This window comes from Stegastes partitus, unplaced genomic scaffold, assembly GCF_000690725.1.
Source record: "Stegastes partitus isolate 25-593 unplaced genomic scaffold, Stegastes_partitus-1.0.2 Scaffold556, whole genome shotgun sequence".
Taxonomy (NCBI): Eukaryota; Metazoa; Chordata; class Actinopteri; family Pomacentridae; genus Stegastes; species Stegastes partitus.
The window spans coordinates 338494-357619 of record NW_007578287.1 but is presented as its reverse complement, the minus strand read 5'-3'; positions in this window follow the sequence as shown (position 1 = coordinate 357619).

Below are 19126 nucleotides of genomic sequence, written 5' to 3'. Positions count from 1 at the left end.
CTGTTGGTCAAGTGATGAGAACACCAAAATCATTCATGTCTTCTGGGTAGATCCTTGGCTCCAGTGCTTCATGCCAGTAGGCTCCATGTTGACGCAAACACATTAGCATATCACTCTGTTGCACGATAGCAGGCTCCATTTTTCCCACGTAGCCCCGCCTATACATGAAACAAACCATTGACACACAGGCACCAGAAAATAATTAGTTGGTAAATTTGTCAATAATCACTCTGTGCTTGTCGTCATGAAAAGAAGACAACTGTGCCAAGTACTTGAACACTGTCAACTACACTGGTGGGTTTGGTGCAAGAATATAAATACTTCAAGAAAAATGCATATGCAAATTATTGGAGCAGAGCGACACATCTCTTTGTACTACCTATAATTAAAGTAATATCCTGCTCTGACTGTGATTAGACTTTTGGTCTTAGTGCATTTCAACTAAATTTAAAAGACTACCTTAAAAACCAAGCTACTTTTTGATCTTTTAGAATGCATTTTGCTTAAATTTGAACCTGAGGTAATGGCATGGCGGTAGTAGATGGTATAAAGCTTACCCACAGCTAATTATTTCAAAATAAATCCCAAATGCATCGATGCAACTGAGACACTCTTGTGGGAAGACATAAAACTTATTGTGCCTGAACATACAATATTAATGACAACCGTCCCCAAGTGTACATTTGTGTGGTTTTGGGGTTTGTCTTCAGGTACATTTCCCAACTGCATGGCTCTTTTGAAAAGAAAATTTGAGTGAGTGATTACCACACTGAGCTAAACAATGTGTGTTGTCCAAGAAAACTCAAAACATCAGTGATTTATAACAACAGGGTCCAGTAAGGCAAACCTGTAGAATGCTATTGACTTACCATGACAAGCTTTCTATCTAAAGCAACATTTTTCTTTACCACCTGCTGGTAAAATTATCATTACTGAAGTTTCAAAATAAAAAATGTCACCTCAGCTCCTAGGTGTGTCTAGAAGTGAACTGGATGTAACCAACTGTTGTACAGTACCACACATTGTTAGAACTTAGCATATGACTATAAATTTGAAAAAAAAAACAAACCGCAATGCAAATTGGATGGCCCCATTTTCAAACATTATGGAGTAGGGGTCATGGTCAATTCTTGGATTTACTGACACTGAAAGAGCCTTTGTAATAGTCCCATTTTTTTCACAATCAAGGCTATATTCATGTATGCACAAAAAGGGGATTAAATTACCAGTTTTGAGTTAATTCTAGGTACAGTATTGCATGTTTAGAAATGTCTAACCAAGGCACCTCAAACCAACATTCAGAAAAGGAAACCTAGTGTACATAAAACAACCTGCAGTAAATGCATTTCTAATTTAAGTCCCACAGAAAATTATCCTGATGGACCACATAAAAATCAATACATTCCTGCCAACCACAATCAGGACTCACTGTGCACCAGGCTGTTTGATCGGTCATAGTGTGGAGTCCCTGGAGCTAAAATAAAGTCTAATAAGCATACCTAATAAATTGAAGTGGAAGAACAGAAACTGCCTCATCTAAATTAGGATATGTCATTATCAACACATAATCAAAAAAAATCCTCTTTCCATGATCCTTTATAGTTTTGTGTGCTTTTCAGAAAGAAATATCTGTTGTTTTTTTTTAAATAGATGAATTATTTAAAATTATCATGTCTGATTCCTGCAGACATGTCAGAGCTTTACCATTAAAAAACTATTCTGAAACTCTTCTGTAAATTTACAAAGGAGCATATGTATATAATCCACTAAATCTTTCTTTGTCTAGAGTAAATTTAGTTTCCACTTTTAAAAAAATCTTGTTGCATGTAAGTGTGCTTAAATATTTTAAGTTTGGATCCAACTTAAGCTACACTTGATTCACCAGCACATGTCAACAAATCAGTCTTGAAATCCTAAGTTGCTATTGCCATTATGCACTATGCCTGCAAATAATTAATTGAGTTTCTTCTTTTAAAACATAGTTCCTTTGTTTTGGTGGAATCAAGATTACTTACTATTATGTACATGAAGGCACATTTGTCCTGCTCAGTTAATGTGCCTACATGTACAGGAACCCAGAGCTTTATTTATAAAACCATAGGTAAAATTTGGGGCCTGACTGAAACTAATCATTCTTCCAAGCCCAAATTAAGAATAAAGCCTGGTAAAATTTCCCTCAGGTTTAAAAACATGCCGAAATTGAGAAGATGCAGAATTTATCCTTGTTTGGTGTGATCTTTTTGTACTGTTAAGTTCCTTACCAACAGCAACCCCAACTCCCATCCCAATCTCAGAAGTGATTAGTTTTATGACCAGAAGTTATTCCTTTTGGTCAGAATACACTTGGAGACTATTGAATAGCAGTATGATAATTATATTGAAGCCTATTCATGTGCAAGGCCAACAGGAAGTCAGCAACGATGGTCAGCAGAAGTCTCAACTGTGAAGGACACTAATGGACACATTCCTTTGGTCCACAATTGTGGAAGCATGCCAAACATCCAGGTACCAAAACAATGATTTTCTGAATAACACCATATATAGTAGTAGAGTCGAACAGACTTTCAAACTGCCCTCTCATCAGAGAAAGAAAAGCTGCATTTGCACATATTACCCTGTAACTGAGTTACAAATGGCACAGGGGGTATATTACAACATCAAGCAAAATCAAGAAAGCAAATAAAAATATGAAAAAAAAAAAAAAATCCAAGCTTTGTTGAATTTCTCTGCATGGGGGTGTTTATTCCCTCCCAATGTGTTGTTGTGATCATTGCACATAGTGTTATTTATTAAACGGTTATTGAAAGAGGAGAAGAGGCTCTCCAAGGTAACAAACCTTCTAAATGCTTGCTGTCATTAACTTAGCTGCTGACAGGAAAATAAGTTAACACAGTTTTTTCAAAAAATGTATTCGTATCTTCTGACTTACTTTTCAAATCATCTGTTTACACTTGAGCAGAAGAAAGTTAAATTAAAGTGCATGTGCACAAATATATCTATGCAAAGATGGATTACCAATGGTCAACGGTACCATTGGGTGGGTCAGATTCACTAACGTTAAACCAGAAGTGAAATGAGACAGATTTACTTCACTTTGCAAGCAAATCTGCTAATTATTGCAATTTCATAGAAAAAAAAACAAATTTTGTCACTGTTTCTCTGTTTAAATCCTAATTCTCAAGCACGTGAGCCCCTAGACAATGGTGTCAGTGGCAATGGTTTCAAACACTATTTTCAGGACCACAGCTTGGAGTCTGGTTCGTGGCCGGTGAGCTGATGAATTTACAGAGAACAAATAATTATTATACTTTTTGATCACACAAAGTGACTCAACAGCACATTGAGCATGTTCCATGTTGTCTGAAGTAAATTAATTCTCCTGTCCAACCACCCATTGTTACATAACGACACTAATGATGCTTTCTTTTTGACTTGTTTAACCGAATAGTATATGAGAGATCAAAAAAACATCCTGTGTTAAATGCTTTATTGTTTTTAGAGAATAGCAAATATAGAATATATAAATATATAATTCTATATATATAGAACATAGAATATATAAAACCATGAACAAAAGTTTACATATACATGTATGAGTCATCAGAAGCTCAAGACTGCTATGTTATACTTGGTCTTTACAAATGTATGTAAACTTTTGTTTGTACATGTATATGTCTATTTAGAGAGAGAGAGGGAGAGAGAGAGAGACAGTGGGAGGGAGAAAGAATTTGCATTCACAATTCCATCTTTGATGCCTCTGTGTTTCCCATATCACCTGGGATCCAGTCTTGAAGGGAAAAACACAAGGTCTTTGCCCTCAACTGGTAGCGGGCAAAAACACACAGCCAAGACAACGGAGATGCAGAGTTTATCCTGGAAATAAAGAAACATGTATTAGGCTAAGTAGTTTGACATTTGTGTGTAATTAACTATTGCATAAAAAAAGTAAACAACAGTTTAACAGTTGCATACTACCCTTACCTTGGTAAATTTTTTGAGATCCCTGGATCGGCACCACAGAAGCATCATTCCACTAATTGAAGTGTTACTTTCTCCAAGCAGTCACTCAACCACTTCCGCAAATGTGCTTAATGGTTTAAGAGTGCCACCTGTGCAACGTAACATTGGTCATGAATAATGCGTTATCTGAGCCAGTATGCATTATTCAGAATAAGGTAGTATAGGCTTACCAGTTCCTGCAGTTGCTGTCTGGTATCCCACAATCCCCCGATTAGCTTTTTGACATGTTAAACAACTTTTACCGTTCCTACTGATTCATAAAGCACAACAGTAAACTTGGCAAAAATTTTGTTTGCAATTTCTTTCAGTGTCCTTCTTATTAAATGATGCGGTATCGTTAAAAAACAAACATCTAATCTGGTGTGACAAGACTATTTTCCACAGTGTCTTTTGTCCACCAACTGGTATGGGGAATCCAAAATTTTCCAAAATCTACACAATGGACTGAGCAAAGTTATTAACATCGTTGGTACATTCAAACCTTTTTTCCACACACACCTATAAAAAAAATAATAAATTTGCTCTAAGCACACACTCAAGATCACACACAACTGATAACAGTTTCAGCTGTCATATAAAAACCAGATGGAGCGCTATCAGGATATTATTATTTCAATTTCAATTTCAATGTCAATTTCAATTTTCAATTTTATTTGTATAGCGCAGTTTACAACACATGTCATTTCACAGCGTTTAACATAGTTAGGTGAAGACCTTGTGAATTTTAAACAGAGAACCCAACATTTCAAAGTTGCCTTTGGGCTCCCTCTGAGCAAGTGGTCAGCAACAGTAGGAAGGAACCAAAAAAAAAACCTGACAAGGCCATCTGCCTCGACCGGCCGGGGTGAGGATAGCAGGAGGAGTTAGGGTGGGGATAGTTGGATAATTTTGTGAGTAGTTGGCCAAACTCATCCAGAAAACACCAGGAAAATAAAGGTAAAGTGACATGCACTATCTTAGTAGCTTTCCTTCAGTGTTTGCTTAGTGCAGGTATAAAAGTACTATGGTTTTGATGTATACATGATGCATACAACTGTAATAAAAATTGAAAATAACATAGGTTGTCTAATTTCGCACATTTGTAGCTTATGAGTTGGAAACATTTTTGAGAGATAAAGTTGTATGATATAGACTTTGGCTGGTTATTGAGCAACTTGTTTCACCCAAAAAACAAACTGCAGATACCAGCGTGGTTACAGAGGAACAAGACTCAAACTACACATCAGATACTTGTTAGTTACACAAATCCATTATTGGTTTGACTCTGCACGTAAAATCTACTCACTTGTATTTGAATCAAATAAGAGCTTCAGCTTAAGTCACACTTTGGACTGAATTATTCTGGCGATGGTGCGGTTTTTCAAACTGCAGCACTGCTGTTCTTCGTTGCGAGTCATGCCCATGCACAGGCACACAGTAAAAACACCCTCAAAGAACCAATTGAGCAGATAAATGTCAAAGCAAGTAATGTTGCAGAAATCCTTGTCAACACAGTGAATGCTTTTTGGCCCAAAATATTCCTGCTGTAAAGTGAATGAGGGCCGTGAGGAGGAGAAGATGGATTTGGGGGGAAGGGTGGGGATTATGTGTGTCATTACACCCATGGACAGCTGTCGGTGTAATAAAGATGATGAACCATTGGAAGGAAGGGAGAGGTGAGAGGACGGCAAGAATGACAGCTTTTTGTTTTGCATATTTCCTCTGTCCATTTTCGATGACGGAGTGTGAGCAAGGCAACGCATCACTTCATGCACACACACAAACGCGCATAGATTTACTAAGCGTATTTGACTTTGCAGTAGTTCATCACGAGTAAGGCCTATCTGCGAACAATAAAACATTCTCCTTCGCCACCTCATGGTCTCCTTCTAGATTCCTCTTTGCCTCTTCTTGACCTTTGACCTTCTGTTTGTCTTTGTCTATTTTAGACATAACCCTTCTCTTCGTCTCCTTCCTCCTATGTTCCACCTCCTCTGAATGTCTCCTTCAGCTCCTTTTGAACATCCCCTCCTCCTCTCTTCTTTCTCGCCTCCCTACCATCCCCCTTCTCCTGCTTCTTTCCTCCTCTCCTAAATCTGTCCCTGCCGTCTTTCGCCTCTCTTGTCCTCATCCCTTGGCCTTCCCCCTGCACTGCAGCACCTATACAGTCATTAATCTCCAATGTCCCTTTGGTGCGACACACAATGTGCGTACGTGCGTGCATGCGTGCGTGTTTGTGTGTGTGTGTGTGTGTGTAACACGACATCACACTCACACAGTCCTGAGAAGTCACATGTACAATGAAAGACAGATCTATACTTTGAACATCCATGTTCCCACACAGTTCTGCATGTGTCCACAAAGATCTGTGTGATGTAAACTGAATACAGAATACTAATATTCTGTACAGTATCACGCTTTTACTAGTTTCAAGTATCTATCCAGAGATCAAGAATTTTAAGCAAAGCTGCAATACGAGATAATTTTCCTTGACGTTAATTTTGATATGTCACTAATCAGACACTGCAACCCGTATATGAGCATTTGAAAGCCCTGTGGAACTCATTTGCCCATAATTTGCAAGATGTGATGATGCCACCATTTCAGTTCTGAGTCCGCACAGGGAGTCTTCATGCTTATTTCGCTTCCTGTGTGAAATTGCTCACACATCTGCTGTCAGGTTCTGAGATTGGTCAGGGTGATTTTCCACATTTTCAGATTGTCTTTTTGAGTTCCTCATCATGATGTGTGATGGCTATAGCAAAAATTTTGACCCTGGTTTTCTGTAGTACTACAACTGGTAATTTTATCATAAACAAATTTAACAATGGACTGTTAAAAGACATGCATAGTAGGATTTATGATATATAACAGTTTACTGCATGGTGTCAGATTATGTGAATCGGTTTATCAGCCTAAGCTAAGCTAAGTGATAGCCATGTGAGACACAGGGAGATATCAAACAGACACAATGGCTATGCAAAGGGTCACATGACCACCACATATGACACATGCGACACAACGGGCATCGGTTTGTGCACACGGTCAAAGATGGTCAGTAAAGCAGCACAAGCCATAAGCATCTGTTTGATTGTCATGATAACAAAGCACAATAGTATACATTAACATGCTTTGAAAACTTTTTTTTTTAATTGTGAAGATCTTGCATGATAGCACAACTGGCAAACTATGCTCAGTGCAGCACAATATGTACTGCACGTCCATCCTCTGCACGCTGCCAGTGAGACAGAGAGACTGCGCTGTGCGAGTAAATGTGTTGACAGAGTTGGAAAGAATAGGATCTCCATGTTGTGCTTTCCTATTTTTTCTTCCCCTTCCATGATTAATACAATAATGCCTCTACTCTTTCAATACCAAATACCAAACTGTCAAAAGACATCAGATCACATCCGAACCCCCCCCCCCTCTCTCTCTCTCTCGCTCCCTCTCTCTCTCTCCCGCAATCCCTCCAGCTGCCATTAGAGCTTCCATGACAACACACGGTATTTATTTCACTCATTAGCCACCATGCAATAGAATGTGATATTAGGAGTATGATGATGAAAGGGAAGGACGGCTGCCACTAACAACACACTTCCATTACTAAAACTGCGCCCATCAATAGTTTTGTATTACAGATGAGTCAAATGTCAACGATTTATGCAACGTGAGAAACCGACACAGAATTACCATCTCATATCATTATCAGGTCTTCAAGCTTTTTAGCCCCTTTTAATGTATGCTTTGGATTCATAACAAGCAAACTTTGGTCTCATTGACAAGATTTGTAGCAGGTAGAGGCTTTCAGTAAAAATATTAGCAACAAGCAGGAGAGCATAGTGGAGCATTAAACAAATGTGAATGAACATTAAAGGACTTAAAGGAAAATTCTGGTGTTTTTAACATAAGGTTCCTCTTGTAGGTTAAAATCTGAAGCTCTGTGGGATCTCTGTTATTTGCAAAAAGACACCACATTTGAAGAATGTCAAAGATTTATCTCTACATTTAAAAAAGATATTCTGTTCAAGATAGGGTTGGATGGCATGTACCAAAAAAATCATAAGATAATTTTCTGCAAAAAAGGGCTAAAAAAAAAAAAAAAAGCTGTTTTAAGGCAAGTGTGATACAACCCTTTTCTGTGACTATGCATGGATCCGTGACATAAACTTTGTCATCTCTCCAACTATACAAGATGTACACTCCACAGAAGCTTTCAAGGTCCTGATTTTAAGATAGTTTTCTCACAATTACAATGTGGAATGGACTAAAGGGGGAGAATTAAGAGTGTTTCACAACTTGTCTCAGAATCCAATTTTTAAGATTTCAAAGATTTTCAAAGTGATAGGTGTCGGTACATTCAATGTTACCAAGCAAAATAGAAACATTAATAGCTAAGTCAGCAATATTTATTTTCCAAAATCCCCATGGTATTTAAATTGTGAGTGGGAGAATGAGGATGGAGTTGCACCCTGAATGTGAGAGAGGAGAGGTGCAAACACTGGCATGGCTTTCTGGCATGAAATTAATGCAGATGCTTTTGGGAATGTCTTCTATAGCACAGAGCCTCTTGAGGAAAGTGCATAAATGTGTTGTGTGCTTTCAAATGACAATTTTGATTCCATTTGATCTGATACAAGTATGTGTATGAGGGTAGGTTGGTTGTTTTTCTCTCTTTTTGTCCATGGTCATATTCGTGTTGCTTTGTACAATTTTATGATTATTCGTTAATGCAGTGTAAAACTATTCAGATTTAAATCATAAAACCCTGGATGGCCATTATGTCTACAGGACAAGCTGAGCGGCAACAGGTAAACATGTAAAAAAAAAAAAAAGAGAGAGATTAATAGCTAGTTTGGTTTATTTGTAAATTACACCTGAATTAGATTCTTATGCATTTGCTTCAGTAGCAAATGTATGTATTTATGTGTTTACTTTTCTTCTGACTCAAAGACTAGAGGTCTTCAAGGGTTCATGTGATTCCTAGGAGCTGAAACCCAGCACCCAACTTCTACACAGTCTAACTGACTTGGGTCAGGTCTTGGTTTGCTTTCTCCGAACAGACCAAAATACACTTGGTATGCTCTTCTTTCAGTTATAATAGCTTTTATTCTTGTTGCAAGCGCTGGAAATAAGCTACAGAAATGTGTTTTTTGAAGCACATAATCAGTTTTTATTTTGTGTATGCTGTTTCGATACAATTGTGTAGCCCAATATGTAATTTGACAAATGTTTGCTGATGCATTCGTCATTTAAATATTGTGTTTCGTGAGTCCCAATACATAGCGTCTCAAACGCAGTATGCCAAAAATACCAGGATGCCCTACTGCATCTGGTCTCATTTTGCAGTGAGCTGGCTATTCTGACCCACAATCCTCTCCTCTATGCAGCAGAAAATACGTCACATACAGCACAGTGTCTCGCTAGAGTAACAAGCTTGAGCTACCAAGATCCTACTGACAGGTAATTCCACACTGCAGACACTGACGGATATGTGAGCAAGACGGGCGAAGCTTAAAGCGCAATATTATGACAAAGTATTATTTCCAAATTGTATGCACACTGCATGCAACGGTACGTACTTTGTAAAGGCAGTTGCTGTATGTAGTGCAAGGAAAGAGGCAAAGTATGAGGTTTGGAATGCAGGGAATATGTCAGATGTTGTTTTCAGCCAAAAAAATCATTATTGCTTTTTTCATTAGTAGTTTTTCTGCACAATTGCTGCTATTCCAACCACAGACATGACGCCTCCCAACACGCAAACTAAAATCAAACACTCACTGAACAAAAGGATGAGAATGAGATGGTTGCGTTCATGTCACATCAAACCATTTTAACGTTTTTTTTTTTTTGTAGTGATCCCCAATAATTATTATCACTGATGCAGATACACTCCAGTAAAAGTACATTTTACATTTATTGCAAACACAAAAAAATATACATAAGCAATCTTGATTCTATCCCAAATAGCCCTAGGACCCATCCCTCCATTTGGTGCGCACACACACTGTAGTGTGTCCCATTTCTGTTTAGGTTGAAAGGGTAGTGGTTATCGAGAGTCCAGATGGTCTGCCAAATGAACCATTACTACATGCCAAGTCAAATCAAGGGAGAGATTTTTTTTCCAAATACAATGCATGGCAATGACAAATGGCTAAAAATTTGAACAAATGTGAGATCAAATATTTTCATATTATTTAACAAAATGTTAAATAATTTTGAATATCTCAAGCATTGGATTGCAGTGCGTCACTGCTTTTGTATTGTGAGTACATAATAATTTCTGCAACAAGGTAATAAAAGATACAACAGATGCAGTGGTCTCAACAACTACATCCTATTCAAAACTCTATCTACAGTAACTTCTGTTGTCCACTTCTCAATGAATAATTGCAGATTGACCCTGTGGCCCTTGTGACCCCATTCCAGGGGTCCATTAGCCAATCAAGAGAGCCTATGAGTAGGGTTACAGGAGAAGTAATGGGATACAGCTTATATTTGTTAATTTTACATGAGTCTCATATATCTCTTTACATTTTAGTATAAGGTAAAACAGACAGAGATGTCTAGCCCTCATCTTGTCATTTAGAAGAAACAGTCTCATCCAGTCACAATGGACCTTTCCTCAAGCTTCACATGACTGATACCAGCACTTGAGTTTTGCATTATAGCCATTGTGGTTGTCTACTAGATGGACTGACATTAAACCTTATGGTCACCAAAAGATAAATTCTATTGACTCCAGTTGTCATGTGAGTACCACCAGGGAGTCAAAATCTCCTCATGTCCAGCACTTCATGACAGGATACGAGCAAATTCCTGTCAGCTTTAGCTTAGATGACACAGTAAAATGCTTTACGTCTCTTGCTCTTTGCAGACAGATATGTCTAATGTCTGACAACTGTGGAAAGCTGTTTTTGTTTTTTTGACAAACTGAGGTTTTTGCCTCACTCTAGATTTTAGGGTTTTTTGTTTTGTTTTGTTGAGTCATTTTGTATGCTGTTAATGCTATTATTTTGGTGATGCACACGCTTTGATTCGGTGCCAGATAATCATCAGTCAAACTGATCTGGCTCAGTAGTCCTCTGATTGGATGATTGGATGACTGAAGCAGTTCTTTAATGTGTATAATATGGATGTGTTGACAAAAGACCTGATGAAGGTCAGACAAACCAACACGCAGTAATCAAATACATTTTTTAGAATTAGGTGAGTTCTTACTGTTTTCAAGGTGACTTTAGAGTTAGCCACATTAATTTGAAAAATCGTAGAAAAGTAGGATAAATGAGTCATTTTATTGCACGGCAGTATTTAATAGAGTTGGTTTAACATTCTGACTGTAATAGGTTAATGTAATGTGTATTAAAATTGGATTTCATGTGCTAGTAAATCAATTTTGACACCAGTTTGTGACACAGCAGTCCTTTACACCTACAGTGGTGATGCATCATATCGTCATAACCTGATTAACACTGCACTAATGTCATGTGAGATGAAAGGAAAGATGCAGCAGTCAAAAACTCAAGGTGATTGTTGCTAATACTGCTATTCATGTGTGAAATGAATAACAAAAAAGGCAGAGGTAGCATGTACCAGTAAAAACGACTGATCAGTTACCAAACAAAAAAAAAATGACGGTTTATTGTGAAGGATTGACCTTGTATTAGCTGGGGTATCTATGCTTGCTTGTTTTTCAAACCATTTGGATTATTTTGTGCCTTTATCAGTTTTTTTATTTGTTTTTTTTTTTTAAAGCCTCCATAGCGTCCGTCATCGCAACCCCAATAATAGGTTAATCCTGCCATGATTGGATGAAAAAATGTTGAAATCTGGAAAAATCTGGAACTCTCATGTGACATCAGTCCCAGATTGGTATATTTTGTTATGTTTCAACAGGATCTAATACAAATCAAGCCTTGGTGGTGGTGGTTGATGAGTGGTTTGATTTAAAAAAAAAAACAAAAAAACTGTATCCTATTATTCACAAGTTGTTTTATTGTTAACTATAACTCGGGTTGACAATACACACCTTACAAATGAGGAGGTCACAAATGGAGTTTTAGATATCCTGGACGCGTACAGAAGTCAGACCTGTTTGATTATGTTCACCCTTGGTATCTGGCACTGCTATTGACACAAATCTATGAATAGAAAAACCCATTTTTCAATATGGTTTATAGTGAATAATGAGTGTGACAGCCTCACTGGGTCATAGATTTTTTGTCTTGTTTTATCTAGGATGGCACTGGGTGCTATCAATAGAGGTGCACTACACAAAGATGACCTTGTTTTCCACCCAGTGTGCCCGTTATGGGCCATCGGTGTCCACGCTAATACTATTGTGGTTATAACAGCATTGGCAGTAATGTCAATGGGAAATAAATGACTGATGAAATAGAAAATGTGTTTATTATAGAGACCCATGAAAGTGCAGAATCCAGCTAAATAGGATGGAAAAGTTCTGTATCATGTCCTCGCAGGTTAAACCAGAACATATCTGGGTGAAAAAAAGAGCCAGTGAAACAGTGTATCGTCTCAAACAGCTGCAGACCTTGTCCTTGCCATTAAATGATAGTTGTTTGTTATTTTACCCACACAAAACATAATCAAATACATTACAGATTCGGTTCGCGTCAAGACATGTACTAACATTTCAACTTTAAGGGTCCCTCAAAGCATGAATCCTACTGAATGGTTTGCGCACTGAAAAACAAGTATTATGTTGTCAAGCGCTTGAAACACTTGACAGTTCAGTCAATTGATCAGTTATCAATCAACAGAAAATGGGCCAGCGTCAGAGTGGCTGGCTGGCTGACTGGTTTTTGAAATGAGAACCCCAACATTATTCCACATAGCTATAGACTGCATTTCTATCATTACCTTCCTTGGTAATAGATGTTTCTATCATTTTATCCAAATGATCTAAAATGCAAAAATGTTCAAATACATTACTCTGCACTGACACAGGCCCCAAAATGAAATGTTCAATAAATGACTTAATAAATGTTATATATTAAGCAAACATTTGCACATTTCCAGCTTTCTAGTGTGAGGATTTCACAGTGTTTTATTATAGAATAAACATGTTTAGGTGGACGTTTACCTGCTTTTTTTTTATGTTGGGGGCTTTTCAGTGTCAATATTTTACAGTCAATAAATCTAAAACTGATTGGTAGGTAACAGTTTAAATAACCAAAGCCCTAATTTAGAATAATTGCCCAATACTGTCGTGATCCGAGCTTCAAACATTCTGGATTAAAAACGATTCTCTAAAAACTGAACACTACTCTACATCATTTTTATTATCCACCATCAATAATTAGGTGATTTTTTTTTTTAATATATGTATTGTGGCCTCAGTAGAGCCATTCGCACCAAAAACATAAAGGAAATCAACAAAATGTGTCATCAAACAGTAAAGCCAACCTTTCAGAGCATATTATTTCATTGTAGTTTAGGTCCCATGATGCCAAGAGCTTAATTAAGTGATTCATTGTTTATCAACCCGAAACTAATCAGACATTCAAAATTCACACCATATATCAAGCAAAATGTCAAATACTCTCTGGTTTCAGTTTCTCTAATGTGAGAAATTACAGCTTCTCTCATGTCAGAGAGACTGAAAGTGAACGGCAGGATATTTTATTTGTTTGATGAGTGACTTGACTGATTCATTAATAATTAGTAACTGAGTAATTGCCTAATTGTCCAGGACTATTTAATCAGCAGTTAATGAAAATAGCCACTTGCAGCTGTAATTTGACAGAGACAAAGAAACATGACAGTCTCAAAAACTAGGTCCCCCCCTCTCCTCTGATGCATTTGATAGATGGTGGAATGGGATAAAACCAGCTGACTAGTTTGGAAATATCCCACATATGTGCAGACTGCATCCTTGTGCCTATTTGCCACTGAATAAGCTGCTTTTGTTTGTCCTAAAAGGTAGAGAAATTAGCTGCATTCCATTTTATCCATCTACAAACCCAATAGGCAGCTTCGTGACACATCCAAAAATAAATATTAAAAATGCAATCTGAACATCTTCTTTTCTTCTTCTTTTACACTCTTTTCCTGGTGTTCTCTTGCATCAATTTGTCTTTTTTTTTTTATGCATTTCGAGCTGGATTAGTTTGAGCATCATATCGTACTGGAGCTTGAATGAATGAATGAATTTAGTCTCCGCTGAATATGATCAGGATGACCTCAATGCCATGTTACAGAGCATTATGGTGCACATTGAAATGGCGACCAAAAAACGCACAGGAATATGCTGTGAGATTTTTTTTTTTTTTTTTTTTCAAGGTTACACATCCACATTCATCTGTGGTGTGTGTCGTCATTAGTGATGGGCTACCGCCGGAATAAGCGAGCAAAAAAAGATGAAAAGGAGCCCAAATAATCCGACAAGGTCACTACCGTGTCAACGTTGAGCAGACTGCAACACATTTTTAATAATATTACATAATATCTAGTAGTGGTGATTAAAATCAGACAATACCGTCCGATACGTCACAATGAACCCAGCGGGCCTGCTAAGTACCGCTGAGCATCGCACGCGCTCCGTAGCCCCATACAGGGATGTTATAGGCTGGTAATTTTCCCTCAGACAGCCTATAGGATAGCGCAGAGCCGTCTGTTATCTAACCGGCAGCCCCTCTGCTCTGCGGGTCTTACCGCGGATGATGACCGGCGGTGGTGTCCTTGGTCGGAGGAGACAGGATGGTTGACGGTATCACGGCTGATGCTCGAGCAGCACAGTTCCGGTGATGAATGAAAGACGGACAGACCGGCTTCTGTCGGTGATACACTGGAGACTCAGCACGAACTGCAAGCCCCGCCCCTCCCAGTTTTCGACGTCAGCCTCCATACTGGACTCACTGGAGCGGGCTCAGCATCACCGCAGCCCTCCCAACCCCCTCCCTCTCTTCGCGATTTGTGTGTGTGTGTGTGTGTGTGTGAGTGTCAAAGAGACGTGCAAAGACTTTTAAGAGGCACGAGGAGTTTGCTCATTTTGTGTGGAAAGGGTATGTCCGTGTAAAAATGCCATCACACTATATGAAAGAATATAATTAAGACCCAATATAAATAAGATCTTGTTTAAACATTGGTATGGATTTGGAGGGGGGGCCCTATGCGGCAAAGCATCTTTTTTCTAAAATAACACAAACCTCTCAAGAGCATGTTGATGTTCATGATAAGATGTCTAAACTTTAAATTTGTGGATGTTCCTAGCAAATGGCATGTCAGCTATATTTGGCGTAGAGACATTTGCACCTAATAAGGCTTACATGTCAGAAAGGATCCAAGCATCTTCTGGGGAGTATTCTTGCTCCATTGCTTTTTAAAACAAGATAACCTACCATATAGACTTTAAAGACCATTTTCCACTCCATCACTTCTTTACTGATAATACAAATCTTTTTAAATCACATACTAAAATGGAGCACTACTACAACATGTTATAGAAATGGAGAAAATGCCTTCAGTCTACTAAAATACCTTCAATGTATAAAAGACAAGCTTTCCAACAAAATAGAAATAGAAATAAAAAATAGGGCTTGACCCTGTCTCCTGTTTTTCTTTGCAGCTAGAGGAAAGGAGGTTTTGAAGGAAATGGACTACAGTTTCTACTAACATAATGCTGAGATGTTGTTCATTAACATATTTAGCAACTGCAATATTTTATTAATGAACATTTCAGTCATATGATCACTGCAATGCATCTTCATCAGAAAAACGACTGTTTAAGAGAATTAAAATGACAAATGTTTACATTTGTGTGAACATTTGTTATCACATTTCTGGATAAAAGATCTGGAGCCTCTGTGGGGGCCAAATCAACAATTGAGCTCTTTGTTATTGTCCCGAAATCATTCCTGTGGACAGAATTTGGATGCGGTCTGGCAAATTATCCTGCTGATAGAGGGAACAGCCATACTGTATTTACTTTTGTTATGAACAGCCGTATGTGGTCTGCAACAATGTTTTTATTGGATATATGTGCGAACACATACATCCACATGAATATCATCCAAGGTAGCATCACATTTTTGCCTTCTTCCCATAGTGCATCCTGCTGCAATCTCTCTCCCAAACGTGCACACAAACATGCACCCGGCCATGAACATGATGTAAAAGAAAAAGTGACTGATCAAATTTGATCTTTTTCACTATTTTGAATCGTATGTGCCCTTTTTAGGCCCTTTCATTGGTGGACAGGGTTCAGCATGGACACTGACCAGTCTGCAGCCCCATACACAGCATGCTGTGATGTCCTGTGTGTTCTAACACTTTTCTATCATATCAGCATTAAGGTTTTAAGCAATTTGTTCTACAGTGCCTCTTCTATGGGATCGGACCAGTGGTGCTAACCTTCCCTCCCCACACACATCAATGAGCCTTGAACCCATGACCATTTCACCAGTTGCTCTTCCTTGGTTTCTTGGTAGGTACTAACAAGTGTATACCAGTAACACTCCTATAAGGCCTGCTGTTTTAGAGATGGGGGAGACCGGGGGTGGTTGTAACAAAGGGACAGTTGTAACACTCTCAGCTTGACTAATTAGAAACGAGCTGTGGTGACGTCATCAATACAGTCCATGCCTACTTACAAATTGAGCTCACTGGTGAAGCCTCATGTCTCTGAGTGAGGGTTAGGGTCTGTTCTGGAGCCAAAAAACAAAAGTAAAAATTTTCATCACAAAAATTTTTTGCATACTATCCATTGTGTTGTAGATACAATTTTTAACTTACATAAGCTCAAGTAGTAGTTTCTCCAGTTTAATTTGATGTGTTGCATTAGTGTTAGCTTTGAAGCTAAATATTAAAAACAGTTACCTTTTTAATGGCTGCCTGGCACGGGGAGGGTTGTTACTTTTCTTTAAACCTTCCCCTTTTGCTGACATTTTGTACTGGTCTCCTGATCAAAAGTGGTTTGTTGATTGTTCCACAGATCTCCAAGTTTTCAAATGCTTCTTCACATTAACCTGTTACAGGCTACAAAACACACACACAACACATACCAGTTTATTCTTTATTATTCTTTATTTATTTTGTGTTATATGTATTTATTTATTTTTATTGTATTTAACTTATGCTTTGTATTTATATTATTATTGCTATTATTATTATTATTGTAGTCTTAAAGTTTATGCTTCCTTCTTTATTATTTATTAAAGTGTTTCCATACATTTATTACTGTGGATCTTTTTTAAGCGTAATAATTTAGTTGTTACATCCATCCTCATGTGGTGTTACAGCTTACCCTGGTACTGGGGTAGGTTGTATCAACATACCTCTTTGTATTTGACATTAATTTACATACTCTGTGATGGTGTAGTAGAAGTCCAAGTGCATGTCATTTATAGCAGACAAATATGGGTACCACATGTCAAAATTTGAGATCTCTAGCACAAAGAACCACTGAGTTACACTTGCTCAAACAAAAAGTGTTACTATCATCCTACTTACTGTTTTTTTTTTTTTTTTTAGAATTCTTTTAGCATGGTCATTTTAAGTATGTAAAGGAATTGCACCAAAAACTAAAAAAAATAAAAAATAAAAAATCAAGGATAGTGGATGTTGTTAAATCAAACAATGAAATAAAACCAAACAAAGGCTAACAAAGTTAAAAACTAGGTTATTTTTTTATTTTATTTTTTAAAAAAACAGCTAAACTCCCTTGCCCAATTCAAACACAACAGTAAAACCCACAACTAACAAAAGAAACTAAAAACAAACAAGCAAAACATACAAGTTGGACAGCTGCTAACTAAAGCCATAGTCTTCACCAAAAAACAGGTAACTTCCACACTAAGCTGCCAACTGAAGCTACATTTTAACACAAACTACAAAGACACAAAGACAAGCGGCACCAAGGCCAACTGTTCACTCAAAATCCCAGTCGCCATTACTGTGAGGTTGGTTGTGGATTTATGGCAGGTGAGGTGATTGCTGCAGTCTTGTGTGAGGAAAAAGCCGGGTTTTGGACCAATCAGTCAGATCGGTGGGTGGGGAGAAAGATGAGGGCTGGAGAGCAGGTCTGGAACTCCAGGCAAATTATCCAGCCAGGTGGGATCTGGAGCACGGTCTTCAGCCAGCTGGAGGAAAGTCCATGCCAACATTCTCCCCACATAGAGGCCACAATGGACACACAACACAAGATGGCACATAAGCTCCTGGGGCTGCAACAGAATGAACTGCTTTTTCTCTACTAATTTGATTTCTACATATAAATTTTTATCCTTATAGTTAACATTTTCATTAAGGCATCCTGTTTACAGAGTTTAGAGACCAGGAAACCAGTATCTATGAAGTATTTATAATACAGTATAAAGCAGTTGAAGGAGTTATTAAGACATCTTGTCTTCCTATCCCTCATGAATCATTTGTAACAGATGATTAAGAAAATAAAGGCTTTTTTTTTTTGCAGTCCTCACTTTTCTCAGCCTATGTAAGTGTGCATCTTCACATATACATGTAAGATTCAAATCACACTAACCGCAACACCAGTCAGCTTTAGTTGACCTTCCAACTCATGAGTACGAATTCACACATCTTCATATTTGGCCTTTATTTTAATCTGAATTACATACCTGTAATGTTTTGTGACTGTATTTTGCACTCATGCACACACAGACACATAAACACTTGCAAGCTGAAAACAATACCAGCAACCTACCACACAAACCTAGTCTACAGTAAACAGGCAGCAGAGAAATACAAAGGTAAATATACATAATAATAATAATAATAACAATAATAATCATCATCATCATCATCATTATATAAAGGTATTTTCATACACAAATACACAGTACACATATGGACAAAATTGTTGTACCCCTCGGTTAATGAAAGAAAAACCCACAATGGTCACAGAAATAACTTGAATCTGACAAAAGTAATAATAAATAAAAATTCTATGAAAATTAACCAATGAAAATCAGACATTGCTTTTGAACCATGGTTTAACAGAATTATTAAAAAAATAAATAAACTAATGAAACAGGCCTGGACAAAAATGATGGTACCCTTAACTTAATATTTTCTTGCACAACCTTTTGAGGCAATCAAACAATTTCTCTAACTGTCAGCAAGACTTCTACACCTCTCAGCAGGTATTTTGGCC